Raw genomic sequence first — 18,546 nt, 5'->3', positions numbered from 1 at the left:
GGGGAAGTTTAGGAAATGATTCATCCCCCTTTTTGTGATCTACTGTAGAAAATAATAAATAAATAGGTGAGGAGAGGGGGGAAAAATGGTTTGTGGATTTTGGAGACAAAATTGAACTATTTCTAAAAGGAGTCCGTCCCAGTAGCTAAATCTTTGTTTTCTTCAAGCAGACTAATACATTCTGCCTAATTCATTTTTTATTTTCTCTCGGGGTCTGCTTGCAGATTTGCCTTAACAAAGGAGGCATCACATTACATCTTTAATAATTGATGGCTCTCAGTCAGAGCCAGCTTGAAGGAAATTCTGAAAATAGGTACTGATTGAGCAAATGCCTTCTTTCTCCCCCCATCTCCCTCTTCAACGCGCCCCTCTCATCTTTTCCATCCCCTTTTGTTTCTTTGCCTCTGTTTTGATGGGTAGAGGACAATGATATCATTTGGGCTTAGGTTTTACCTACTGCATGGTCTCTCTTGTTTATTTCATGCTATCTATTTTATTAAAGACAGGGGGAGCTGTTAATTATAAGCCAAGTGATGTATGAAAGGCTCTTAATTAATCTTCAGAAATGTTATGGCATAATCACCACCAGAGACAGTTTGTTGGGAATGTAAGAAATTGGACTTGGGGCTTGTACTTCTAAATTCAGAGTGTGCTGTCTCAAAGGGTCAGATTACCCCGGAAGCTGGGTCAGCTGTGGCGTTGCCCAATTCCAGCTCTTCCTGTGGGTTCAAATACTGTGAGCTGATCTGTGTTTTCCCCCCCCAGAGAGAGAAGGGCATCTCCATCTTACCTCACTCCTGGGGTCATTAGCAATTGTCTATGACTCGGAAAAGCCTTTATGACTTTCAGACAGCTGTGGTCTGTAGAACCTTAGACTGGTCCACAGTGAACCTGGCTTCCTGTCCTGAAGTTACCTGTCCTTCCAGGGCCTCATTTTCCTCACTGGTGACATGAGGACTTTGGAGTGAACCATCTTCTAGATCTCTGCCAGCAATGGCGTTCTTGCATCCTCCAGGGAAAGGGGTGATAAACTCAGGGGAAGTTGCCCTCCATTTGATTTTGACTGTGTTAACGGTACTCCGAGTTTGAGTGAATGGACCATGTGTTCCCTCACATTTCATCTTCCTCTTTCCTTCCATTACTTTTCTTTTCTCTTAGCTTTTCACATTTCTTCTCTTCTGCTACTTATCCTTATTCCTTTCCCTTTCTGACTTTCCATGTTTCTAGGGTTAAAGTGGAAGAAAAATGATCAGCAATGTGCTAGAATCCAGGATCTTGGTCAATTATTTTAAAAATATTATGTCCTTCTCACAGAAGAGCTTTCTCCTTCAGAAATTGCATCAGAAGATAGCCAGTATTAATGAACGTGTGAAAACTAACTGTAGAGTAACAACCATGGGGACATCTAACTCTGGAATTCTAAGTTGGAGTTCAGTTTAACTGGGGGAAAGCCTTACCTTGTATCCATCACTGAAAAAGCTGTGTCTATTACATTGCTGGAGTATTATCCATTTTCAAAACTATATCAGCCTCTGACCTACTCTTCCTTTCAAGGGTCATTTTTAAATACCATGTTAATTATATTGTTCCCTGTTTCTCTTTTATTATAGCAAGCTTGGTTGTATGTGTGTGTGTGTGTGTGTGTGTGTGTGTTGGGGAGTGGGGTAGGGTTTGAAGTCATCTTTGCCCCAAATCTTCCCATTAACCAGTAACTTGTTTGTATATCCTATGCCTGCCCAGGATAATCTTTTCTGATTGCTTTTCTAAAAATCTTGAAAAAAATCTTCAAATAATCAAACTTATTTAGAACCACATGAACAAACCTATGGCAGGGAATCTAGAAAGCTTAGGAATTTCTTCTGTTTATCATCTACTATCTGACTGTGCACTGAAGTCATATTCAGTTGGATCAGTGGAACCATTTTTGTTCCCCCTTTTAAAAAGCTTTTGCCATCCATTTACGTTTTAGCAGTGTATGATGCACAGGCTTTGGTATCTGTAAGTAGGTTACAGGTGACTCCTCCTAGCAAGACATACTCCTAAGGTTTTGGAATTGAAAATGTGCTTTTCATCAAGGATAGCCAAGCTGTTAATCGTTGGGTTCCACTGTAGCGCCACCATGATTCTTGAACATTATGTGCTAAATGGCTTCTCTTTTTAATGGAATATCCATTCCTAGTTCTTGGGACCTGAAGAACAGATCTCTGTCCCTCTGAAGGTAGAGAGGTAATTCCCCATCTTCTAAGGAGGTGACTGCAACAACCCAGAGGCTGGTAGGGATGGGGGTGGTACCAGTCCTCTTGCCTTGGCATCAGTGACTTTGTGAGTAGAGAAACTGGTAACTTGGTTCTCTGGATTCCCTTTAAAAATATACTCTGGATTAGGGAAAAAATCCAGATGCTTCCTTCCCCAACCGTATACTATGCAACCGTGGTAGGGTGGCACTATTCACACATTATAATGCGAGTGAAAGATGCCCAGTGAAGTTCTGCAAAGCAAAATCTATGTGAGTGTATCTGGTAGTTTTCCATCCTGGAATGAATTAATTTTTTGTCAGTTCATATGTCCAATCTCAATAATGAATTGGGTATAGGCAGCTCCTAGTTTATAAAACAGCAGTGTCCTAGTGTACATTTTAAAACTGGTTGGTTGTAATTCAGACTATTTGCAAACAAGAAAAAAGAAATGCGATACATGGTAGTGAGTTTCTAGATTACCAGAAAAAGTCTCAGTCATGCTGTAACTCAACTTCTAAAGGTCTGCAACAGTCTTGCTTTCTATTCTTTAGTACATTATCTACTATATTGAAGAAGAAATCTTCCACCTGGGTTGGTTGTCACCATTTAAAATGAAATTGATCTGGGGAGGTGTATATTGCATTTTGTAGTAAGAGGATACCGTTGAGGTAATAGGAGCAAATCCCACATACCCTTCTCATGCCCATCTGTCTTCCCTCACTCCCAGTCCCTGAGTGGTACAGAGCCTGAAATGGAATGGGCGTGAGGGGTTTATGGCAAAAATATGCAGAAACTGGGGTGGGAGAAGAGTAGTCAAAGAGCTAAGTTCTAACTCCTCCTTTACCCTTTCCTCCTGAGAACTCCCAAATAGCAGGACCCCAATTGCCCGTGGACAACTAGCTCATGTCCCTTTGGGCTCCAGATTTTTCCGTCAGGAATTCTAGAAGCACTAGGCAAACATCTTTTCTCTTCTTGCAACAACTCCTAAAGGTTTTGTGCATGTCTAAAAGGGAGGTGAGTGGCGGGACTTCCCTGGTGGCGCAGTGGTTAAAAATCCACCTGCCAGTGCAGGGGGCATGGGTTCGAGCCCTGGTCTGGGAAGATCCCACATGCTGCGGAGCAACTAAGCCTGTGCGCCACAACTACTGAGTCCGCGTGCCACAACTACTGAACCCTGTGCACCACAACTACCGAAGCCCATGCGCCACAGCAAGAGAAGCCATCGCTATGAGAAGCCTGCACACCGCAGCAAAGAGTAGCCCCCGCTTACCTCAACTAGAGAAAGCCCGTGCGCAAAAACAAAGACCCAGCACAGCTAAAAATAAATAAATAAATAAATTTATTTTTAGAAAAAGGGAGTTGAGTGGCTAAGGTAGTAATTCTTCCTCCCCAAGACTTTGAGAGCAGGGTCCCACTGCCCCCTGACCTGAGCTGCCCCTGCAGGTGTGGGAGGTCACAGTAAGATGATCCTGAGTTGAATGCCTCTGCTCAGAGATGAGTGCTATACGTGAGGTCAGAGGAGAACCTGTTCCCAAAGCTGTTACTAACAGTGTGAATGTTAGTTTGAATTTTCATTGATTTCAGAGGTGGGCTTTGACCAGCTATGTATTTTAAATGTTAACTTGAAATCAAGCCACATCAGTCATGACCATTGGCATGATTACCTGGACAGTAACTTATTATCTGATGAAATCAGCACCTGAAGGATTTTTGTTCCTTCAGATCCTTCTTTTGTACTTCTGGAGTCCTAAGGTTTCTTAAAAAAAAAGTAACAACCTAAATTAGTTTCCCTCAGGCATCTTACCCTGTAGTGTCACTTGGGTGGGTTCTTTCCTAATGCTTCATTATACTTATACAAATTGCAGGTTTTTAATAAGGCCTCCTATGTTCACAGTCCTAGAAAATAAAGAGTTGGATTCTCACATTCGAGTCATCTTGCCTTCTTTTTCATTTATGAGTATACCAAATACACCTATTTTTATTTGCAGAGCATCTTCCTTTTTTTTGGGGGGGGATTCTTTTTTTATTGAAGTATAGTTAATTTCTAATGTTGTGTTAGTTTCAAGTGTACGGCGAAGTGATTCAATTATATACGTGTATCCTTTTTCAGATTATTTTCTGTTAAAGGTTATTACAAGATATTGAGTATAGTTTCCTGTGCTATACAGTAGGTCCTTGTTGTTTATCGATTTCATATATAGTAGTGTGTATCTGTTCATCCCAAACTCCTAATTTATCACCCTCCCCACTGATCCCTTTGGTAACCATAAATATGTTTTCTATATCTGTGAGTCTATTTCTGTTTTGTAAATAAATTCATTTCTATCATATTTTTTTAGATTCCACGTATATGTGATATCATATGATATTTGTCTTGCTCTGTTAGCATCTTCCTTTCTTGATTCTAGACCCTATCAAATTCCAATCTGTACTGGAAGCCTCCTTGGTCTCTGGGCTTAGTTGATCTTCAGCTCTCCCTCTATGCAAGAACTTTAAAAATGATCCCTTTATTTTCTCGTACTCTAATAGTTTATCTTGAGCATGAAAGCAAATGATCAAAGTTTGATTCCAATTGCTTCTTGTGGTCTTAGGGTATTAAGGCGAAGTTGAAATTGAAACCTCAGTCTTGTTTAATTGTCAAGCATTTTACTTTTAACTTCATTCTTTAAAGAAAAGGGAAAAAGCTGTGGGTTTGAAGGGTGTCTTGAGTGAATACGATTTAGAGCCCCTCTGAGAATCTTCTAATCACAATACAGGCATCTCTTTGAAGTGTTCACTCCCCAAAGTCTATGGTTACCACATTCGTGCCTCAAGGGGTGTGATGGAAATGGCCAGGTGCCATCAGATTAATGAGTTTTCCCACAATTTTTTACCGAACAAACTGCATGAGAGTATGCACCAAACAAATTGTTAGGGCCTTTCAGTGATCTGTTGGTCACAACCGTTTTTTTTTTCCCTTCTCCCTTCCCTAGGCTGCAAGTCTGGCACAGAATTCCCCTGGATATCCCAGGGATCACTGTGTTGCTCTGAACAGTTTTCTTTTACATAAGGATAAAGATGTGAGAGGTATTAAGTTAAATCATATGGAATTGCCATTTTTGTAAAATACTGGCAGTTTCCTGAGGTTCAGTCTAATAGTTTTCCTCTGATAAACATTCTACCAAAAACAGCATTTTGAAAAAAAAAAAAGCATATTTTGTGAAAATCCACTGTGGGCTTATTTAAAACCGAAGCTTTGAGTTTTTCCAATCAGGAAACTTGTCCTCTACCTGCTTCCTTTTTATCTGTTTTTGAGGATCGGAGAAATAAGAAACAAACCCCTCTGATTTGAAGAAACTCGAATATTTTGAGACCCAAGTGCAATAAGTAAAGTCCCTTGATCCCTGTGATAGAAGAATTTTTTTTTCTGCAAGTTATAAATGGGTGTTATAATGGAAAATGCTTTCAAACCTTAACCAGAGCATGCACTATAAATAAGAGAGGAGCGGAAGATTAATAAATGTGATAAAGCTGAGAAGGAAGAAAACTTAAAATAAGTAATGAGGACTGTCCCTTAGCGGGAACGTTAATACAGCCCTGAGTATATATATAGGAAAATCAAAGACTTGCAGAAGGCAGCGCAGACTAAGTCATAGCTATTAATGCGTACTTAACTCTCTTGCCTGGGAGATTTTATTCAATTCAGCAGCCAAGAAAATTGACCTCACTTTTTGTTGTTTTTTTTTTTTTTCCTTTTTTGGGTTGGATCCTTGCTCACGTCACACAAATGAATAGAGCTGACAATTTACTGGTTCATCAGTGAAACAATATTACATTATGAAGATGTAAGGAAAAAATCCTACGCTAACGTTGTTGCAGTTTGAAAGGTAAGCCGTTCCCTATAAGATTAGGAGACATTCATGTTCCTTTAACACTTACAGAATATAATGCCATGTGTTATATGCTAAAGAGTTAAGTGGCCTCTTGACATCTTTGACTGTCCCTGTGGTCCTGGCAAGGATTTCGTTAGTATGTGAAGAGGCTCCCATGTTTCCCTCATTCTGTCTTTTAAAATGCAAAAACGTCATTTTGAAGCTTTTCACATATTTTATTTTATGGGATATTCTGACAAATGGGACTTTATGGAGTGTGTGTTGCAATGATCATGTGATTCTTTCTGAAAAGTTTTACTTTTGTTTCTATTAATTCCCTGTATTGGCCACTAAGCCATGGTTGTCAGGGTCAGACTGTTTCTTAATTCTTGTCTTTTGGTGATGCACAGGAAGTAAAATATTGTTGTTATTTCCGTCTTGTCCTGTACTTAGGATAGGAAACGGTCTCTTTTCAGTTCTACCTTCCGTGAACTTACTAAAAGTTCTCGGCATGCTGTCAGTTACCAATTGGGTGCCTGTGGTCCTTTCCAAATATATCTAAATGTTAAGTCTCCTTCACTCCGTTTTTGAAGGAAAGTCACCTAGTGCCTACTTTTCTAGGCTATCATCAATTACTTAATTGGTCTCCTAAACCCAGGTCCTCCCCTTGGATGTGTGAACCCCTTGGTAATGATTGTCATATGAGTATCACAGTATGGAGGGGTTCTTAAATTGGAAAGTCTGTGCTTCCATCAGACTTCCAAACAGGTTCACATCTCAGGAAAGGAGGCAAACCACTGCCCTGCATGGTTAGCTCCTCCAAGGCAGATCGGTGAGTCATCCGTACCCTCTTCCCCCATCTGCTGCAGTACCAGAGGCAGAGCAAGGGTGCAGGAAATCATGCTCTCCATCCTGCCTGGTATTGAACCCTCTGGAGTCAGTCGGACTTTCTGAACGGCATTCAGCAGATTCCTGCTTTCCTGCGGAAAAAAAGCATTTCAGAATTGAATTACCTTTTTCATGACACCCCAGTTGCTTCGCTTGCAGCCTGCGAATCATTTAGGCAATGGGAGAGTACTTTTCCATGTGCCAAGTGGGTTGAAATGAGTCTGGTGTTTTCTCTGCTCCTTCAGGTCCAATGACCATGTAATGGAGTTCTGGCCCCAAATCATTCAGTGACATGATTCTGGGCTGTCACCTGTTGCTTTGTGTGACATTGGTTTAGTTTTAATTATTGGTGATACTTCAGTTTGTGCTTTTTCAAAACTGCAGGTGTGCCCTGCTTTAAGAAAACTGGAAACTGCCTCAGATGCATGCTTACGATGGATGCCTTTGCACGAAGGGGCGAGTGTTTGCACTCTAAAAATAGGTTGGCTTTATAAAATAATTTATCACAAGATTCCTTTAAATAACTAGCTCTCTTAGAGCATTTAATATATGATTTGATTTGAAAAAATCGATGTCCACTCACTCAATTTTTCAACAACGCGCACCTGCTTTGTAACGCGAGGCAGGAGAAGGGAAAAAATCAAGCAACAAGGAATGAGGGGCTTAAGTGAGCTGAGGAGGAATTAATTTTAATTTAGAGAAGAATTTGCTTTTCTAGAGTTTCCCAGGGAAAACACCTTCACCTTTATCACCGCCAAAGTACATAAGAGAGAAAAAAAAAAAGAGAAAAAAAAAAGGTCAATTTGAGTTTGGAAAAAATAAATCTACTTTTTCGACGGGTCGCGTTCTGCATTATGCATGTGTGTAAAAGTGAGGTTTGCTTTGATCCTGACTATTAAAAGTTTATTTTTAAACTCAGGCTGGGCAGGAATCCAGCGATGCTCTTTCCCCCCATAGTACATCCTGGTTTCAGGTCCCTAGCCTGGCGGAATGCAGCTAAGCAGCAGGAAATAGTTGAAAAGTGTGGAGACTTGATGGGTGCTGAGCGTTTTTTTTTTCCTTCCCTTCTTCCCCTCCATTTTTGAAATTCAAATTGAATGCAATTTTCAGCTCATTTGAGCCAGAATATACTGTGGCTGAGCTTCAGTGGCTCTTAAATTCAAACTCACAGGAGAAAACAGATATCATCTGTCACAGAGGGTGGGAGAGAGGACAGTCCTGCATCTTATTCATGGGAGACGCAGCTCTAGTAACTAATTCAAACCCTTCTGACTAATCGACTCATCATTCACCAGCAAACTTATCAACTAATCGATGAAACCTTGAAGACACCTGTCTTATGAGGTCTGGGAGCAGTTTCCCCCTCCCTGTAAAGAAGGTAATTGTTCAAGTCTATTTTTGTATTGTTGGGATTTTAATACCTTTTTTGCAAACTGAGACAGAGGATTATGGCAATCTTTTCTGCTGCCCTTCCTGACTATTTTTATTGTTTCCATCTTTAATGTCTTTGTCAATGTTATTTATTTATGACTGAGAATTAGCAGAAAGCTTACTGCTGGCCAAGTGTGGCCAAAATTTTTAGTTTTTTTTCTTTACTAAACAGACTGCCTGAAAAATATTCTTCTTTCTTGGGGCAAATGTTTAAGTACCAATTAAAAGAGAAAGATCCACTTATTTACAGGGTGGCTGTTTCAGGATGTCTCGAGAATGCCTCTCGGGAAACTTCTGCCACTGGGTGTGTGCCCAGGGAATCCAAATGGATTGGGACACAGGATAATCTGACATCTCTCCCCTGATTTCGGAAAGGATATGATAAAGCAGTTCTGGTTCTGAAATGTAGCTTTTATGCTTAACCACTGGTGCTTATCTTTGACTGTTTTAGTGTTAGCTAAAATTTCCATGGGAGCACGAAGGCCATGAGCTTTCCCTTGCTTTTGTTGTTGTTGAGGCTCATGAGAGACAAATTAATAATGATGCTATTTCAAAGTAAGTAGGAGTAAAACAATTAGATCTCTAAACACTATCATTTCTAATGAAGTTAGTTAGTTCTAATTAGCCCTCAAACTTGGAGTTTAAAAATGTTTTGCAGTAAGTGTATGATCAGGCCACATATATTTATACTCACACCTGCGTGCAAGCACATATGTGTGTATGTGTGTTTTACATGTCCCCAAGGTCTCCAAGAATGTGACAGCAGGCATTTCCAGTCATTTTTACATTAATGAAGGCATCAACCACTTTACCCTGTTAGTAGCAATGTGCTTATGCTTTAGGTTTCTGATAGAAGGCATTTATTTCTCTTCCTTTATAAGAAAGAAGATCCTGAATTTTTAACCTGTTTTCTCACTATTATACCCTAATATAACTACCAGGACTATACTGTTATTTCTTTCTATAAGAAACCAAAAACCTACCTTGACAGGGAATCCAAATTTTTAGATAGCTATTAAATTAGTTAATAGAATTTGTTTTTCTCCTAAAATAGCTGATCTCTTCAATTTACAAGTATTATAATTACTGAGTACTTACTATGTGCCAGACATTCATTGGGCTCAGATTTGCAAATATAAGATGGTAGCTCTCTAGCCTAAGTGAGGTAAGACGTTGGAGATGGAATTTCAGCCTCCATTGGCTGGGAGAAGAGGCGTGTAAAGGTACCCAGGTTCTCAAATGATTCTCAAATATGCGGTCCCCTCCTTTTCCTCGGTTGATAATCACTCGCATAAAACAAATACGATCTAATTTGGAGGTGGGAGGAAGGATGATACTCAAAATAGTCAGTGGAAAAGATAATAAAGTATGCACACTGGGGTGCTAAATGTACAGTGTTCCTTAAAAATGTTTATGGCATTGGGCAAGGGAAGGACCAGAGGGGTGCTGTCCTCCTGCACTGTAGGGTGGGTAGCCCAGGGGTCAGTGGAAGAAGCAAGGAGGACCAGTTCAGGAGGGACGCAAAGGTGGAGTCAAAGGGAGGACGCTTGAGGGAGGGGGCCCTTTGGTGTGCAGGAGCCTGCCCATCCCAAGACAACTGAGCGTTACATTTCTAGGAATTTTGTGAGCCAGTTTTTCATGAAATATTGTGAAAAATTAAATTATATAAACTTACAGTAAAGCAATTATCTTAAAAATAAAAGTAATAAATACTCAGAACTTACCTCTGGGGATGGGGCTAAAGAACTGGGACGTGTTGAGTGGAAAAAAATGTCAGAAGGTTGGGTTATGTAAGGAGAATGGTTTCATCTCCATGGAGAGCAGGGCATTAAACTAGCCAAATGGTTTGTGGGTGATTTAGAAATCATTGGGAGCTATTGACTAGTTTTAATACTTTTTATTATTATTATAGCATATGTTCACTCTGGCATATTTGGAAAATAGAATAATAGCTTACATTTCTATAATGCTTTCTATGTGCCCCACACTTTTTCAGTGCTTTAAATATAATAAATCATGAAATCCTGGAAATAGCCTTATAAAGTAGTTGCTATTATCCCATTTTAAAGAAGGGGGAATTGAGGTACAGAGATGGTCAGAAGTTTGGCCAAATACAGGAGCTTTGATTTGAGGGCAGATGCTGCCATCTTGGAGTTTGCTTTGCTGTACTCCTACTTGATGGAGCAAACGACTGTACCAGCATATCTCTGCCGCCTGGAGCATCTCTGAGAAACGACCAAGAGTGGGATCATTTAGGAGGGAGACGGGAACTCTTTTCGTTGTAGGCAGCTAGGATTTGAGCTGTAGGGAATCTGAGGCATGAGGCTCCCATAGCAGATCAGCCTGGAAAAGGAGTGATACCCGAGCCAGAGACAGACAGCCCTTGTGTGTGATGGTGAGAAAAGGTTGGTCATTACAGGGATGAAGCATAGAAAGTAGAGCCTTAACGAAAACTAAACTTCAGGAAGAGAAACAAGAAAAAGAGGTAGTGAATGAGAGAATGAACACGTAGAAAGGGAGGGGGCATAAAGGACAGTGTCATGAAGATAAGGAAGGAGCATTTGGGGAGGAAGTAGTGAATTAACAGTGCCAAGGGCTTCAGTGAGATTTTATAATGGTGACCATATAATTTATTGTGAAAATTGAATCGCTTTGTGAGTGAAGGGGGGAGGAGTACTACTGATAATCGGACCGGAGACAGAGATAACCAGCAAACAGTGACATATGACCAGGCTAGGCTTTCAGATACACAAAACTGGCAGATTTCTAAGAGTTCATGATGGTCGAGAAAGGATTCTCTGTAACCAGCATTTACTGAGCGTCTACGATGAGGACTGCTAAGGGCTGAGGATAAAGAGACATATGGCAAAGTTAAAAAGTATTTTGTGGAGGGAAAAAGACAGAAGCATAATCCATGCCTACCCAGTAGTCACTCTTCACAGTTTATTAATAGCTTTTTCTACGAATTCCAATGTTTATAGAGATACTGATCTAACTAGTTTCGTTTTCAACGAAAAAATGCAGCCGTGCCACATACAGGTCTTCTGTTTACTTGTTAACATATGTACTCTTTTCACGAGTATGTATTTAGTACCCCTTAGATGGCCATATCATAACACATATCATAACATATATGACCATTCCCTTAGTGATACGCATTTAACCCTTTTACCTTTTTCTGTTTCCAGTAATGCTATGTAATTTTTTTATTCTTGTGTTTTTATTCCTGTAGAATAGATATCTAAATTAGGATTGCTGAGCCAAAGTGTATCTACCTTCTCAATTGTATAAGAAACTGTCAGTGGATCATTAAAAAGTTACATAAATGATATATATACAACTTATACAATGTTATAAAGCACTATAAACATTGTATAAATGAACACATCTACCAGCATTGTATGACTATCCATTTCCTGGTTAGCCATGGTTCTATCAGACTTTCAAACTTTTTGCCAATTTACTATTGGGAAAAGTGGTGTCTTAGAGTTATTTCAACTTGCATTTAAAAAATTATGAATGAAGTCAAGCATCTGTTATGATTTTTATTGGTCATTTGTATCTTTTTTAGTGAATTTGCATGTTCATATTCTCTTGGCAATTATTTCTATTGAAATCGTCATCATTTTCCTTCTTTGTTGTCTCTGCTTGCACACTAAGAATATTAACCCCTCTTCTCTTAAATGTGTCACAAAAGTCTTTCCCTGTTTTATTTTACCTTTTTATTTTGCTTTTGATACTCTTTCATCTAGGAGAAGTAGTCAAGTATGTTTATTTTGATTTTCTTGTAGCTTCATCTAGCTTAGATTGGATCCTTCTCCAAAAGAAAGAAAAGCAATATTTATTTTATTCTAAATCTTTTATACATTTCTCAGTGTGATTCTGGAGCCCTGTGCTCATAGACTAGTTGAAAAGATGGCTGCAGAGAATGGGTATTTCCATGTCATTCAGTTAGTGCTCTGGGCGATGCCCAAGTGTCATGGGGCCCCAGAGGTGGGCTCTTAGGACATTGGGCGGAGGGGGAGGAGAGGTGTGGCTGGGCTTCCCGAGGGGTTGATATCTAAGCTGAACCCTTAAGGCTGAGGCAGCAGGGGTGGGAGTGTTTCCAGCTGAGGGAAATGACAAGCCAAAGAGACTCGAAAACGTTGAAAAGTCAGGAGGCTTTACAGAGCAGGGAAAGAGATGCCCCGTGGTTTCTCAGGGTGGGTCAAGGGAAAGCATTTTCAATATGAGGGGGGAAGTGTTTTCCTGAATTCTTTAAAATTTCCACAAAGCACAGTTTTACTTTCATGAGAAAAAGGAATTTTAAGCTGAAGGAAAGGAAACTCTAAGAGTGGGATTAAACAAACTAAATAATAAATCAATACAGATAAGAAGCCCCTCCCCCCAAAAGTATGAGGGATGGGACAAAGGGGGAGAGGGATCCTTGTTTGAAGATTAAAAATATCGTACATGTCCTCCTTGATCTCTTTATGCCTTACTTTGGGACCAGCTGGTGACAGGTACCTCCTAACTGAACTTGGCCTCCAACCTCTCAACTTTCAAGCCTCACTGCGGGCCACTCTAGAATACGATCCTATTATCTGTAATGAGGTCCTTCCTGACTAACTGGGCAGTTGAAATCTCAGCAGCATTATCCCATACACACTTCTAGTTCTATCACACCATTGTGTTCTTCCGACCTTCACTTTAAAAAGTATAACTGCGTTCACAATATATACAAATATCAAATCATTATGTTGTACACCTGGAACTAATATAATGTAATGTTCTATTATCAAAGATATCTCAAAAAAAAAGCGTAACTACTTGTGTGCTCTTCCCACATGCTTCACACTTATTCCTTCTATTTGGGTTGCCCTCCATCACTCTTTGCCAGGCCTATCGAGATCCCACTTATGCTTCAAGGCTCAGCCTAAACTTCACCTCCTCCCTGCAGCCTTCCCAGACCTCTTCAGCTAGAAGAACCCTGGATATTGAAATGTGTACTGGTACCATTTAAGACTCATCCTCAAACAACAAACTATAGTGATATAGTCCTCCATGTTCCTAAGTAGATGAAAATTTCCAGAAAGGCAAGAACCACGTCTTACCTTTCTTGGCAGTTCTCAGGGCTTTAACATGGTGAAGTTCCATCCTCCCTAAAGAAAGACTGGAAGACCAAGCCCATCTGTAGAAACAGACCCATGGACCACAAAGGCAAGGACAGATGAGAGGTGAGAGTGCCCACTGAATAAATAGTCAGAATGTCAAGTCATTTCCTGAAGATAGGGGTTAGGAACTTGAGGAGAGAGTAATTCTAAAGAAACCTCCAAAGGAAGTGAGCCTGGGAATGCACAGGGGACGAGCAAATGGATTACCTCGTATTCTTGGTGGACGGCCAAGTTGAAGGTAGACAGAGTGAACAGCTGATGAGCCACATTCACATCTTCCTTCAACTTTGGTGACCCAAGAGTGATATGCTAACAGAAGAGACCTGGGAATATCTAAAGCAGAAAGAAAGGGGTGAGAGTTTAAAGATGCAGGAGGAAAAGAAGGGTGAGAGTTTAAAGATGCAGGAGGAAAAGAAGGATGCTTGCTCCAAGGGAGAAGTGAGTCAGAGAGAGGTTCTTCAGAGGGCATGTGAGTCAGAAAGGAAGATTACATACTAAACTTGGCAGTGTGTTGTGAGTGAGGATAGTGGTGACAATGTCAACCCTGGACTTGGAGGGGAAAGATGTCCAAGGAAGCCACGTGGCGCCTAATAATCTGAGTGAGGTCTGGGTGACGTGTGGGTGGGGACGTGTTGGGGGATGGGTCGCAGTTTCTCGGAGGGCATTGGGAGGATGAGGGCGTAACAGGCGAGGCTTGGACAGAGATCACAGATTTAACACCTTCACGGCTGAATAGCAGCCCCAGTCCAGAAGGGGGCTGGGAGATCTGGTGTAATCTTCTCGTAGGAAAAAATGTCTAAAATGCTTCATGTCATCTCCCAGGCCCCCCACGGTCCACTCTCTGCCTGCCTTGCAGGCCTCATCACCTGCCTCTCTGTTCTTTCTCTAAACTTCAGCCAAGCCAACCTCCATTCTATCCCCTAAGCCTTATGTCCTTTCTCATTCACTCCTGTGGTTCTCTCTGGAATAGTCTTCTATTCTTTGCCTAACTCCTCTTCAAACCCTAGGTCTCAGCCTAAAAGCATCCTTATAGCATCCCTCCCTTCCCCTTTCCCCACACACTAAGTAAAGCCTTCTAAGCATTTCTTTCCTACTTCTTAACATTTGTGGGACACACTGTTACTTCTTGACTGTCTCTTTTCTCTTCTAGATTGTGAGTTCTATTCAGTCTCATGTTCTAGCACTGTACCAGTCACAGAGTAGTTGCACAGTAAACATCTCTTGAGTGAGTGAAGGAAGGAAGAAATATACCTTTAAGTGACAAATTTTCACCACCAATCGTTGACCAAGCCCACCATGTGTCTTCTGAAACTAAGTACAATCAGATTTGATTCCAGCGTGACTTGAACATTCCTATGCAGATTTGGGAGACCGGGGGTTAATTTTTTCCTAATATTTTAACCATTTCTCAGTGTACATTTCATTGGCATTAAGTCTATTCACATTGTTGTGTAGTCATCATCACTACCATCCATTCCTAGAACTTTTCATCGTCTCAAACTGTAAAACTCTGTATTCGTTAAACAATAATTCCTCATACCCACCTCCACCCAGCCCCTAGCATTCACCATTCTGCTTTCTGACCCTATGAATTTGATTACTCTAAATACCTCATGTAAGTGGAATCGTATGACATCGCCTGACTTATTTCATTCAGCATAATGTTTTCAGAGTTCATCCAGGTTGTATCATGTATCAGAATGCTCCTCCTTTTAAAACTGAATAATATTGCATTGTATGTCTGCATCACATTTTATTTTTCCATTCATTCATTGATGGACATTTGGGTTGTTTTCATAGGAGAGCAGTTTTTGTTTTGTTTTGTTTTTTGTCCACGTGGCACGTGGGATCTTAGTTTCCCAATGAGGGATTGAACCTGTGCCCCCTGCAGTGGAAGTGAGGGGTCTTAACCACTGGACCGCCGGGGAAGTCCCAGGAGGAAAGTGTTTTAAATCTTGAAATCATCTATCATGTAATCTGGTAGCCTGGCGGATGGTCATTGGTGCAGAAGATAGTGTTTTCAAGCAGGGGAGGAAGGATAGATATTAAAGAATCATCAAGTACATGGCAAAGTTAACAAAAATACCCAAGAACATGGAGATTTGAACAGGAGGGAGAGGAAGTGTTTCAGTTGGACCATAGCAGCCTTGATATGAAGTGGGTGATGAAGATGGATGCCATAAATTTCAAATGATAGTAAATATTGAGAAGTAGATTTGAGAGAGATTCATTTTTTCCCTCTTCCTTGTTATCAAGATGGAAGGACAGGATGAATGCAAAGGGGAAGAAAATACTGAGGCTTCATTTGAGAGGAGAAACTGGGGGAAAGAGGTGAGAGAAAGATGGAGGATAAAGGGGAATTTGGCCAGTGTAATGGCATTCCACAGGGCACAGGGGCAAGATGTAATGGTGAAGGAGAGCAAATCAAGTCTTAATTCAAAGCCATCCTACAATCTTCATGTAGGAAGGAGATCAGTGAATATATCCTAGCTAATGACAGTCTGAAAACAGTGATTCCACAGCCGCCATTAGGCACCAATGTCTCATGTTCAAGGCTTTCTTCTTTTCAACCAGACTAGTTCAGAAATCTTTTCTTCTTCTTGACTTTTCAGTAGCTGGAAAAGAATTATTCATACTCATTCCATCAAAATCCCTCACATGCCTGAATTCTTTCTCAGTTCAAGATCAGAACTGGATTAAACTCTTTTCCCTTAACAACTTCTTAGTTACAGTTTTCTAAGCCTTTAATGCCCTTTGAATTGTCTGCTCTAAGTTCTCTTGGGTAGAAGTACAGTCAGCCCTGTGTATGCATGGGTTTTGCATCCGTGGATTCAGCCAACTAAAGATCAAAAATATTCCCAAAAATTCCAGAAAGTTCCAAAAACCATAACTTGAATTTGCTGCACACCAGCAACTATTCAAATAGCATTCACTGTGTATTTGCAACTACTTACATAGCCTTTACATTGTATTAGGTATTATAAGTAATCTAGAGATGATTTAAAGTATACGGAAGGATGTGCGTAGGTTTTATGCAAATACTATGCCATTATATATATGTGTGTGTGTGTGTGTATATACTTACGTGTATTTTATATAAGGGACTTGGTATCCGCAGGGGTCCTGGAGCCAATCCCCTGCAGATACTGAGGGACAGCTGTACACCAGCGGGAACAGGCAGATTTTTCTCGTACGCTGTTTGGTGCCGGTACCCAGTGCAGCACTGGCCTTGCCGTGGAGTGAGAGGGTGCCGCATTTTTGAAAGCAGCCTGATGAGAAGGAGCCCATTGTGTGCCAGGCCCATCAAGCCCAACCTCTCAGCCTAGAGGCAGAGCAAGGAACCCTCTGAGATATTGTTGGCCCTGAGACTGTATTACCTTTCTGGAAGTGTTATTTTTTTTCTTTCCGCTTCAGAAGTCCAGCTCCTTGGTCCATTTCAAGTGGCCTCTGATCTTCAGCGGCTGCCTCTCAGCCCCTTGAACCCAATCCTTCTGGAGAATCTCACTGGTCACCCTGCAGAGCCCCCTCAGGCCAAGAATACCTCCCTCACTTTGTTTCTCCTTAACCCTTGCCCTTCATGGGGGTGAGGGGCCACGTCCCTTGTAGTCTGTTATTACTTGCAGGTGATTAGCAGGTGGCTTCTAAGAGAAAAGGAACATTGCCCCAGGCACCACGCTCCCATAGGCTCTTGCCATTTTGCTACAAAAGAGAAAGATCGAGCCTTTGAAGAGTGTATATACGCTATTCATGTCCTTAGAAAGAGAGGAATGTCTATAAAATTTCAGGAACAGTATTAGATTTTACTCAGTTATCAGAGGGCAGAACTATTGGGTTACGGCTCAGATTGCTTTTGGAATTAAAGAGAAGCAGTTGCCGCAGCTAGGCATCTAATCTTTTAGTAAAAGCTTATTTGAGAGTCTCTCTCTAGACACTAGTCCCCCCAGCAAGTTGTATTCCGGTAAGACAGAGTGTCCATGAAATATAGTAATGGGGGCTGTGTTGAGCTACTCTTCTTGCAGGGGGAGCTAGCTTGGTGACAGCGTGCTGTGTCCACTACTCATTTGATCAGATGAAAGCTCCCTTCTCTACCTCAGTCCTCCAGGCTTTTTTGTCACCTACACTGCTACCTTCAGATCCCCCAGGGGAAATATTATATGCTTCTTTCAACATATTGAGCTACTGTCCCCAGCATTAAGTGAAACATTATACTTTTTACTTCCCCCCCACCCGGATTTCTAAACTATTGCTGCCAGGGCAGTGTCCCACTCCGACTACCCCCGCCAAATCAATCAGTCAATAAGTAACCAGTTCATTTTCCTGAATTTTAAATCGCTAGTTTCTCTCCTATTCTATTCAGTTGAAAAATCAAATTAAAAGCCCAACAGAACTTCCTCCCCTCCCTTCCTCTGCCACATTAACATGACCAAACCATTCAATATTTGGATTCAAGGTGTGTTAGAGCCACAAGAACATACATGGAGTGATTTTTTTGCCCATGGGTATTCTCAGTATTCCTGGGAGGGAGGTTGGCTGTGTTGCAGTAGCCGGTTGTGTAGCAGAAAAGGCCAGAGACGAATCCTCTACCTCCTCGGGTTCTTCGCCTCTGGATTGGATCCTCTACACAGTTATGAACGTGCGACGTGTCCCTCAGAGCATCTGGCCGAGTTCCTCTGTACTGGTGTTTCCCAAATGCGTTCAGACCTGCTGTAGCAGAGTCTCCAGGCCAGGGGGCTGGCGTGCTGTGGTTTAACAAGTGCCTGAGGTGCTTCTTTGGGTCTGGCCAGGCTGGGAAACACTGGCCCGTTCGTTCCTGCTTCTGGCTGGCAGAGGTGTGCCGGATCTTGGGGTTGTCTGGGGAAGTGGGGAGTTGTTTGTGTGGCCTTTGGCTCTTGCCTGGCTCAGACTCTTTTGTCCTAACGAGATCATGAGCACTGAACAGCAGGCTCATTTTGAAGGAACCAGGAAAAGAGGGAGTCTGTTTTAAAA

The 18,546-nt window shown here is 41.3% G+C and overlaps 1 protein-coding gene across 6 annotated transcripts in view; it reads left to right on the top strand.

The window, feature by feature from the left end:
• Positions 1-18,546, top strand: part of ESRRG (estrogen related receptor gamma) — a 645,592-nt gene that overhangs the window by 190,045 nt on the left and 437,001 nt on the right. For 5 of the 6 annotated variants that reach the window (XM_027122193.1, XM_027122198.1, XM_027122191.1 and 2 more), the window contains one exon: positions 6,012-6,103. The exons of the other annotated variant lie outside the window; for it this stretch is intronic. The gene's annotated coding sequence lies outside the window, so the exon portion shown is untranslated. Of the gene's footprint in view, positions 1-6,011; positions 6,104-18,546 lie in introns of those variants that run through there. 6 annotated transcript variants of the gene reach the window in all.

Source organism: Aethalodelphis obliquidens, unplaced genomic scaffold, assembly GCF_003676395.1.
Source record: "Aethalodelphis obliquidens isolate GAN/ISIS:26980383/991018 unplaced genomic scaffold, ASM367639v1 scaffold24, whole genome shotgun sequence".
NCBI classification, from domain to species: Eukaryota; Metazoa; Chordata; class Mammalia; order Artiodactyla; family Delphinidae; genus Aethalodelphis; species Aethalodelphis obliquidens.
This window is presented reverse-complemented; position numbering and strand designations above follow the sequence as displayed.